General features: G+C 38.6%; 1 non-coding gene across 1 annotated transcript; it reads left to right on the forward strand.

Moving 5' to 3' along the window:
* The first annotated feature begins 7,527 nt into the window (after positions 1-7,527).
* LOC130984406 (small nucleolar RNA R71) lies at positions 7,528-7,631 on the forward strand. The gene has a single exon (XR_009088344.1). It is a non-coding gene; the product is annotated as a small nucleolar RNA R71 (small nucleolar RNA).
* The last annotated feature ends 942 nt before the right edge of the window (positions 7,632-8,573 follow it).

Raw genomic sequence — 8,573 nt, forward strand, 5'->3', positions numbered from 1 at the left:
GACATCTACCACTCTGATGATGGATGAGATGCTAACAATTAAAGATTATAAATAATGTTATATGTATGAATGGGCCTACCTAGTTTCACTGTTTTGTGAAGTTCTGGAGATATTCATGCCAAAATAAAATCTATTAATGAGAAATCTAGAATCAAATTAACTAGTTTAAAAGCAATGAACCTGCTGTGTGTAATAAATGGTACCTTCTTAACTAAGAATGAGCTGGGAAGTTGGTTAACACTCATGGAGAGGCACGGGATCACTCTTGTCAGCTCTTGTTCTACTAGTTATCCTTTGTAGTGTTTATCTTTACTTTACTGTCACATTAGGAGCCAGTCAACACTCATGGAGAAAGCTTCATGTCATACGCAGCATCTTACAGCTTATGTTGTCAAGGATAAACTGAAACATCATTGACATTTGTGATTTGAATATTATTTTTGGTGGAGATTGTGTTAGGTGACATGAAATGGAAACATCCTCAGGTAATCATTGTATTATATGTATACATAGTATTTATTTTGGTTATTATTAACACAAATACATACAGATCCCTTGATTGTTTCCTTTTTGCTGATTGTTCTAATCTAACTAATTATGCAAGAACCTTATTTGACTAGTAATAATGCAAAAGTTGAGTTTTTTTTCTAAACCTTGACAATAATATCAACTTCTTTCTTTTGATTATTACTTATATTATGTAGAATCAATCGCTTGGAAGACCATCACGTATGGATGAATTTTTTGAGCACACCCATACTCGCAAAGAGGATAGGACTCAATGGGTTGATGAACACTCCCAAACGGAAAAGGTAACTTACCTATTTTCATTGTAATTTCTTTTTGTGTAACTTAGAATGTGCAAAAAAAAAATGACTTAATACTTTCCTTTATTGTAATTTTGGACTTATTTTTGTCACATATCTTCTTAACTTTTGCATTATTATTGATACTTAAAGTAGTTTACCAATCATTGTAGGAGACATTTCTAGAACGCATGTTTCAGGCTGAGTAGTAGACGAAATTGTGATCATCAACAATGGCTCCAAAGACTTGGTGCTCTCAAACATAAATCACACTTTGTCACAACTCTGCACAACTAACCAGCAAGTGTACTGGGTCATCCAAGTAATACCTTACGTGAGTAAGGGTTGATCCCATAGAGATTATTGGTATGAAGCAAGTTATGGTCATCTTGTAAATCCCAGTCAGGCGGATTCAACTATATTAAGAGATTATTAGATTTTTGAATAATAATAATAAATTTAAACAGAAAATAAAGATTGAGTTACTCATGTAATTCAATGATGGGAATTTCATATAAGTGTATGGAGGTGCTGTGTTCTTTCCGAATCTCTGCTTTCCTACTGCTTTTATCCAATCCTTGTCACTCCTTTCTATGGCAAGCTGTATGTAGAGCATCACCGTTGTCAATGGCTACATCCCATCCTCTCAGTGAAAATGGTCCAAATGCTCTGTCACAGCACGGCTAATCATCTGTCAGTTCTCGATCATGTTGGAATAGAATCTCTTGATTCTTTTGTGTTTGTCATCACGCCCAGCAATCGCGAGTTTAAAGCTTGTCATAGTCATTCAATTCCGGAATCCTACTCGGAATACCACAGACAAGGTTAGACTTTCCGGATTCCCATGAATGCCGCCATCAATTCTAGCTTATACCACGAAGATTCTGATTAAGGAATCCAAGAGATATGTGCCTGGTCTAAGGTAGAACGGAAGTGGTTGTCAGTCACGTGTTCATAGGTGAGAATGATGATGAGTGACATGGATCATCACATTCATCATGTTGATGTGCAACGAATATCTTAGAATAAGAATAAGTCGAATTGAATAGAAAATAGTAGTACTCATATTGAAACTTGAGGTACAGCAGAGCTCCACACCCTTAATCTATGGTGTGTAGAAACTCCACTGTTGAAAATACATAAGTGATGAAGGTCCAGGCATGGCCGAATGGCCAGCCCCCAAAGTATGATGTGAATTCGAAAATAAAGGAGAAGGACCCGATAAGTGGTCAAAAGACTAGATAGTCAAAAGACATCTAATAAACTAGTAAAAAGTTCTATTTATACTAAACTAGCTACTAGGGTTTATAGAAGTAAGTAATTGATGCATAAATTCACTTCCGGGGCCCACTTGGTGTGTGCTTGGGCTGAGCTTGACCTATCCACGAGCTGAGGCTTCTCTTGGAGTTGAACGCCAAGTTGTAACGTGTTTTGGGCGTTCAACTCTGGTTCGTGACGTGTTTCTGGCGTCTGACTCTAGAATGCAGCATGGAACTGGTGTTGAGCGCCAGTTTACGTCATCTAATTACAAATAAAGTATAGACTATTATATATTACTAGAAAGCTCTGGATGTCTACTTTCCAATGCCGTTAAGAGCGCACCATTTGAAGTTCTGTAGCTCCAGAAAATCCATTTTGAGTGCAGGGAGGTCAGATTCCAACATCATCATCAGTCCTTTGTCAGCCTCCTATCAGAGTTTTGCTCAGGTACCTCAATTTCAGCCAAAAAATACCTAAAATCATAGAAAAACACAAAAACTCATAGTAAAGTCCAGAAATGTGAATTTAACATAAAAACTAATGAAAACATCCCTAAAAGTAACTAGATCATACAAAAAACTACTTAAAAACAATGCCAAAAAGCGTATAAATTATCCGCTCATCACAACACCAAAATTAAATTGTTGCTTGCCCCAAGCAACTAAAGATCAATTAGGATAAAAAGAAGAGAATATACTATAAATCCCAAAATATCAATGAATATTAATTCTAATTAGATGAGCGGGACTTGTAGCTTTTTGCTTCTGAATAGTTTTGGCATCTCACTTTTTCCTTTGAAGTTTAGAATTATTGGCTTCTATAGGAACATAGAATTTCAGATAGTGTTATTGATTCTCCTAGTTAAGTTTGTTGATTCTTGAACACAGATACTTTTATGAGTCTTGGCCGTGGCCCTAAGCATTTTGTTTTCCAGTATTACCACCGGATACATAAATGCCACAAACACATGACTGGGTGAACCTTTTCAGATTGTGACTCAGCTTTGCTAGAGTCCCCAGTTAGAGGTGTCCAGAGCTCTTAAGCACACTCTTTTTGCTTTGGATCATAACTTTAACCACTCAGTCTTAAGCTTTTCACTTGGACCTGCATGCCACAAGCACATGGTTAGGGACAGCTTGATTTAGCTGCTTAGGCCTGGATTTTATTTCCTTGGGCCCTCCTATCCATTGATGCTCAAAGCCTTGGATCTTTTTTACCCTTGTCTTTTGATTTTAAGGGCTATTGGCTTTTTCTGCTTGCTTTTTCTTTTTCTTTCTAAAATTTTTTTTCACAAGCTTTTGCTTTTTCACTGCTTTTTCTTGCTTCAAGAATCAATTTTCTTGATTTTTTCAGATTATCAATAGCATTTCTCTTTGTTCATCATTCTTTCAAGAGCCAACAATTTTAACATTCATAAACAACAAGATAAAAAATATGCACTATTCAAGCATTCATTCAGAAAACAAAAAGTATTGTCACCACATCAATATAATTGAACTAAATTCAAGGATAATTTCGAAATTCATGTACTTCTTGTTCTTTTGAATTAAAAACATTTTTCATTTAAGAAAGGTGAAGGATTTATGGAATTATTTATAGCCTTAAGACATAGTTACTCAATACTAATGATCATGAGGTAGAGACACAAAACATAAACACACATATAGCATAAAAATAGAAAAACAGAGATAAGAACAAGGAAGTTAAGGAATGAGTCCACCTTAGTGGCGTCTTCTTCTTGAAGGACAAATGATGTCCTTAAGCTCTTCTATGTCCCTTCCTTGCCTTTGTTGCTCCTCCCTCATTGCTCTTTGATTTTCTCTAATTTCATGGAGAATGATGGAGTGCTCTTAATGTTCCACCCTTAATTGATCCACATTGTAACTCAAATCTTCTAAGTGTTGAGTTGTTCCCAATAGTTGTTGGGAGAAAAGTGCATCCCTTGAGGCATCTCCGGGATTTCTTGGTGATGAGCTTCCTCATGCGTCTCTTGGGTTCCATGAGTGGGCTCTCTTGTTTGCTCCATCATTTTCTTAGTGATGGGCTTGTCCTCCTCAATGAGGATGTCTCCTTCTATGATAACTCCAGCTGAGTAACATAGATAGCAAATAAGATGAGGAAAAGCTAGCCTTGCCAAAGTAGAGGGCTTATCGGCTATTTCGTAGAATTCATGGGAGATGACTTCATGAACTTCTACTTCCTCTCCATTCATGATGCTATGAATCATGATGGCCCGATCCACAGTAACTTCAGATCGGTTGCTAGTGGGGATGAGGGAGCGTTGGATGAACTCCAACCATCCTCTAGCCACAGGCTTGAGGTCCAGTCTTCTTAGTTGAACTGGCTTGCCTTTGGAATCTCTTTTCCATTGAGCTCCTTCCACACATATGTCCATAAGGACTTGGTCCAACCTTTGATTAAAGTTGACCCTTCTAGTGTAGGGGCGTGCATCTCCTTGCATCATGGGCAAGTTGAACGCCAACCTCACATTTTTCGGACTAAAATCTAAGTATTTTCCCCAAACCATTGTAAGATAATTCTTTGGGTTCGGGTTCTTACTTTGATCATGGTTCCTAGTGATCCATGCATTGGCATAGAACTCTTGAACCATTAAGATTCCGACTTGTTAGATGGGGTTGGTTAGAACTTCCCAACCTCTTCTTTGGACCTCATGTGGGATCTCCGGATACTCATTTTTCTTGAGCTTGAAAGGGACCTCGGGGATCACCTTCTTCTTGGCCACAACATCATAGAAGTGGTCTTGTTGGGCTTTGGAGATGAATCTTTCCATCTCCCATGACTCGGAGGTGGAAGCTTTTGTCTTCCCTTTCCCTTTTCTAGAGGATTCTCCGGCCTTAGGTGCCATCAATGGTTATGGAAAAACAAAAAAGCTATGCTTTTACCACACCAAACTTAGAATATTGCTCGCCATCGAGCAAGAGATGAAAGAAGAGAAGAATAAGAAGAAGAAAATATGGAGGAGAGGGGGAGAGGTGTATTCGGCCGAGAAGGAGAAGAGAGGTTTGTGTTGTGTGAAAATGAAGAAAAATGGAGGGGTTTATATAGTGAGGGGAGAGGGAGTAGGTTCGGCCATTTAGGGTGGGTTTGGGTGCAAAAGAAATTTGAATTTTGAAGGTAGGTGGGGTTTATGGGGAATAGTGGATGGGTGTGAGTGGTGAAGGGGGGTGATTGGGAAGAGAGATTAAGGTGATTGGTAAAGGGTTTTGGGGAAGAGTGTTTATTGGAAAGAGAGGATGAATGTTGAGAAGAGGGGAAAATATGGTAGGTGGGGATCTTGTGGGATCCACAGATCCTGAGGTGTCAAGGATTTACATCCCTGCACCGATTAGGTATGTAAAATGCCTTTCCATGTAATTCTGGCATTTAAACGCCGAAGTGATGCATGATCTGGGTGTTCAACGCCCATGTGCAGCATGTTTCTGGCGTTGAACGCCAGTTCCATGCTTGTTTCTGGCGTTCAGCGCCAGCTCTCCTCAGGGTGCATTCCTGGCGTTTGAACGCCAGGATGTTGCTTGTTTCTGGCGTTCAGCGCCAGATCCATGCTCTGTTCTGGCATTGAACGCCAGCCAGATGCTCCTTACTGGCGTTTAAACGCCAGTAAGTCCTTCCTCCAGGGTGTATTTTTCTTCTGCTGTTTTTTATTCTGTTTTTAATTTTAATATTTTTTTCGTGACTCCACATGATCATGAACCTAATAAAACATAAAATAATAATAAAATAAAAAATAAAATTAGATAAATAAAAATTGGGTTACCTCCCAATAAGCGCTTCTTTAATGTCAATAGCTTGACAGAGGGATCTCATGGAGCCTCACATGTGATCAGGTCAATGTTGTATAGTCCCAACACCAAACTTAGAGTTTGATTGTGGGGGCTCTGTTTGACTCTGTACTGAGAGAAGCTTTGCATGCTTACTCTCCCTTGTTACAGAAGGATAGCCTTGTGCCTTAAACACAAGGTAGTCCCCATTCAATTGAAGGACTAATTCTCCTCTGTTAACATCTATCACAGCTTCTGCTGTGGCTAGGAAAGGTCTTCCAAGGATGATGCATTCATCCTCCTCCTTCCTAGTGTCTAAGATTATGAAATCAGCAGAAATGTAAAGGCCTTTAACCTTTACCAACACGTCCTCTACTAATTCATAAGCTTGTCTTACTGACTTGTCTGCCAATTGTAATGAGAATAAGGCAGGCTGTACCTCAATGATCCCCAGCTTCTCTATTACAGAGAGTGGCATAATATTTATGCCTGACCCTAGGTCACACAGAGCTTTTTCAAAGGTCATGGTGCCTATGGTACAGGGTATTAAGAATTTCCCAGGATCTTATTTCTTTTGAGGTAAGGTTTGCTGAACCCATATATCAAGTTCACTAATGAGTAAGGGATGTTCACCTTCCCAAGTCTCATTACCAAATAACTTGGCATTCAGCTTCATGATGGCTCCTAGATATTGAGCAACTTGCTATCCAATTACATCTTCATCCTCTTCAGAGGAAGAATAATCTTCAAAGCTCATGAATGGCAGAAGGAGATTTAATGGAATCTCTATGGCCTCTATATGAGCCTCAGATTCCTTTGGATCCTCAATAGGGAACTTTTTCCTGCTTGAGAGACGTCCCATGAGATCTTCCTCATTAGAATTCGCGTCCTCTCCCTCCTCCTTGTATTCGGCCATATTGATTATATCAATGGCCTTGCACTCTCTTTTTGGATTTTCTTCAGTATTGCTTGGGAGAGTACTAGGAGGGGTTTCAGTGATTTTCTTACTCAACTGGCTCACTTGTGCCTCCAGATTTCTGATGGAGGACCTTGTTTCATTCATGAAACTTAAAGTGGCCTTAGACAGATCAGAAACTAAGTTTGCTAAGTTAGAGGTATTCTGTTCATAATTCTCTGTCTGTTGCTGAGAAGATGATGGATAAGGTTTGATATTGTTGAGGCTATATCTTCCACCATTATTAAAGCCTTGTTGAGGCTTTTGTTGATCCTTCCATGAGAAATTCGGATGATTTCTCCATGATGAATTATAGGTGTTTCTATAAGGTTCACCCGTGTAATTTACCTCTGCCATTGCAGGGTTTTCAGGATCATAAGCTTCTTCTTCAGAAGATGCCTCTTTAGTACTGTTGGATGCATTTTGCCATCCATTCAGACTTTGAGAAATCATGTTGACTTGCTGAGTCAAAACTTTGTTCTGAGCCAATATGGCATTTAGAGCATCAATTTCAAGAACTCCCTTCCTCTGAGGCGTCTCATTATTCACAGAATTCCTCTCAGAAGTATACATGAATTGGTTATCTGCAACCGTGTCAATAAGTTCCTGAGCTTCAGCAGGCGTTTTCTTTAGGTGAATGGATCCACCTGCAGAGTGGTCCAATGACATCTTAGAAAACTCAGATAGACCATAATAGAATATATCTAATATGGTCCACTCTTAAAACATGTCAGAAGGACACTTTTTGGTCATCTGCTTGTATCTTTCCCAAGCTTCATAGAGGGATTCACCATCTTTTTGCTTGAAGGTCTGAACATCCACTCTAAGCTTGCTCAGCTTTTGAGGAGGAAAGAATTTATCCAAGAAGGTCGTGATCAGCTTATCCCAGGAGTCTAGGCTATCTTTAGGTTGTGAGTCCAACCATGTTCTAGCTCTGTCTCTTACAGCAAAAGGGAAAAGCATGAGCCTGTAGACTTCAAGATATACTCCATTCGTCTTAACAGTCTCACAAATCTGCAAGAACTCAGTTAAAAACTTGTAAGGATCTTCAGATGGAAGTCCATGAAACTTGCAGTTCTGTTGCATTAGAGTAACTAATTGAGGTTTCAGCTCAAAATTGTTTGCTCCAATGGCAGGAATTGAGATGCTTCTTCCATCAAAATTGGACGTGGGTTTAGTAAAATCACCAAGCATCCTCCTTGCATTATTGTTGTTGGGTTCAGCTGCCATCTCCTTCTCTTGTTCGAAAATTTCAGAAAGGTTGCCTCTGGATTGTTGTAATTTAGCTTCTCTTAGTTTCCTCTTCAGAGTCCTTTCAGGTTCAGGATCAGCTTCAACAAGAGTGTTTTTTTCCTTGTTCTTGCTCATATAAAAGAGAAGAGAACAAGAAAAGAAGAGGAATCCTCTATGTCACAGTAAAGAGGATCCTTATTATTAGTAGAAGAAGAAAAGAATAAAGAAAGGAGAATCTAAGCACAAGGGTAAGGATAGAGGCAGTGATTGGAGATGAAGAGAGGTGAAGAAAAGTGTTAGTAAATGAATAAATAAATAGAAGAAGATGAGAGAGAGAATTCAAAAATTAATTTTAAAAAGGAGTTAATGATTTTCAAAAATTAAAGATGAGATAGAATTAAAATTAAAATTTAAAATAATTAGTTAATTAAAAAGAATTCTTTTGAAAAAGAGGGAGGTATTTTTGAAAATTAGAGAGGGGAGAGTAGTTAGGTAGTTTTGAAAAAGATAAGAAACAAACAAAAAGTCAAATAATTAGTT

This window comes from Arachis stenosperma, chromosome 5, assembly GCF_014773155.1.
Source record: "Arachis stenosperma cultivar V10309 chromosome 5, arast.V10309.gnm1.PFL2, whole genome shotgun sequence".
NCBI classification, from domain to species: Eukaryota; Viridiplantae; Streptophyta; class Magnoliopsida; order Fabales; family Fabaceae; genus Arachis; species Arachis stenosperma.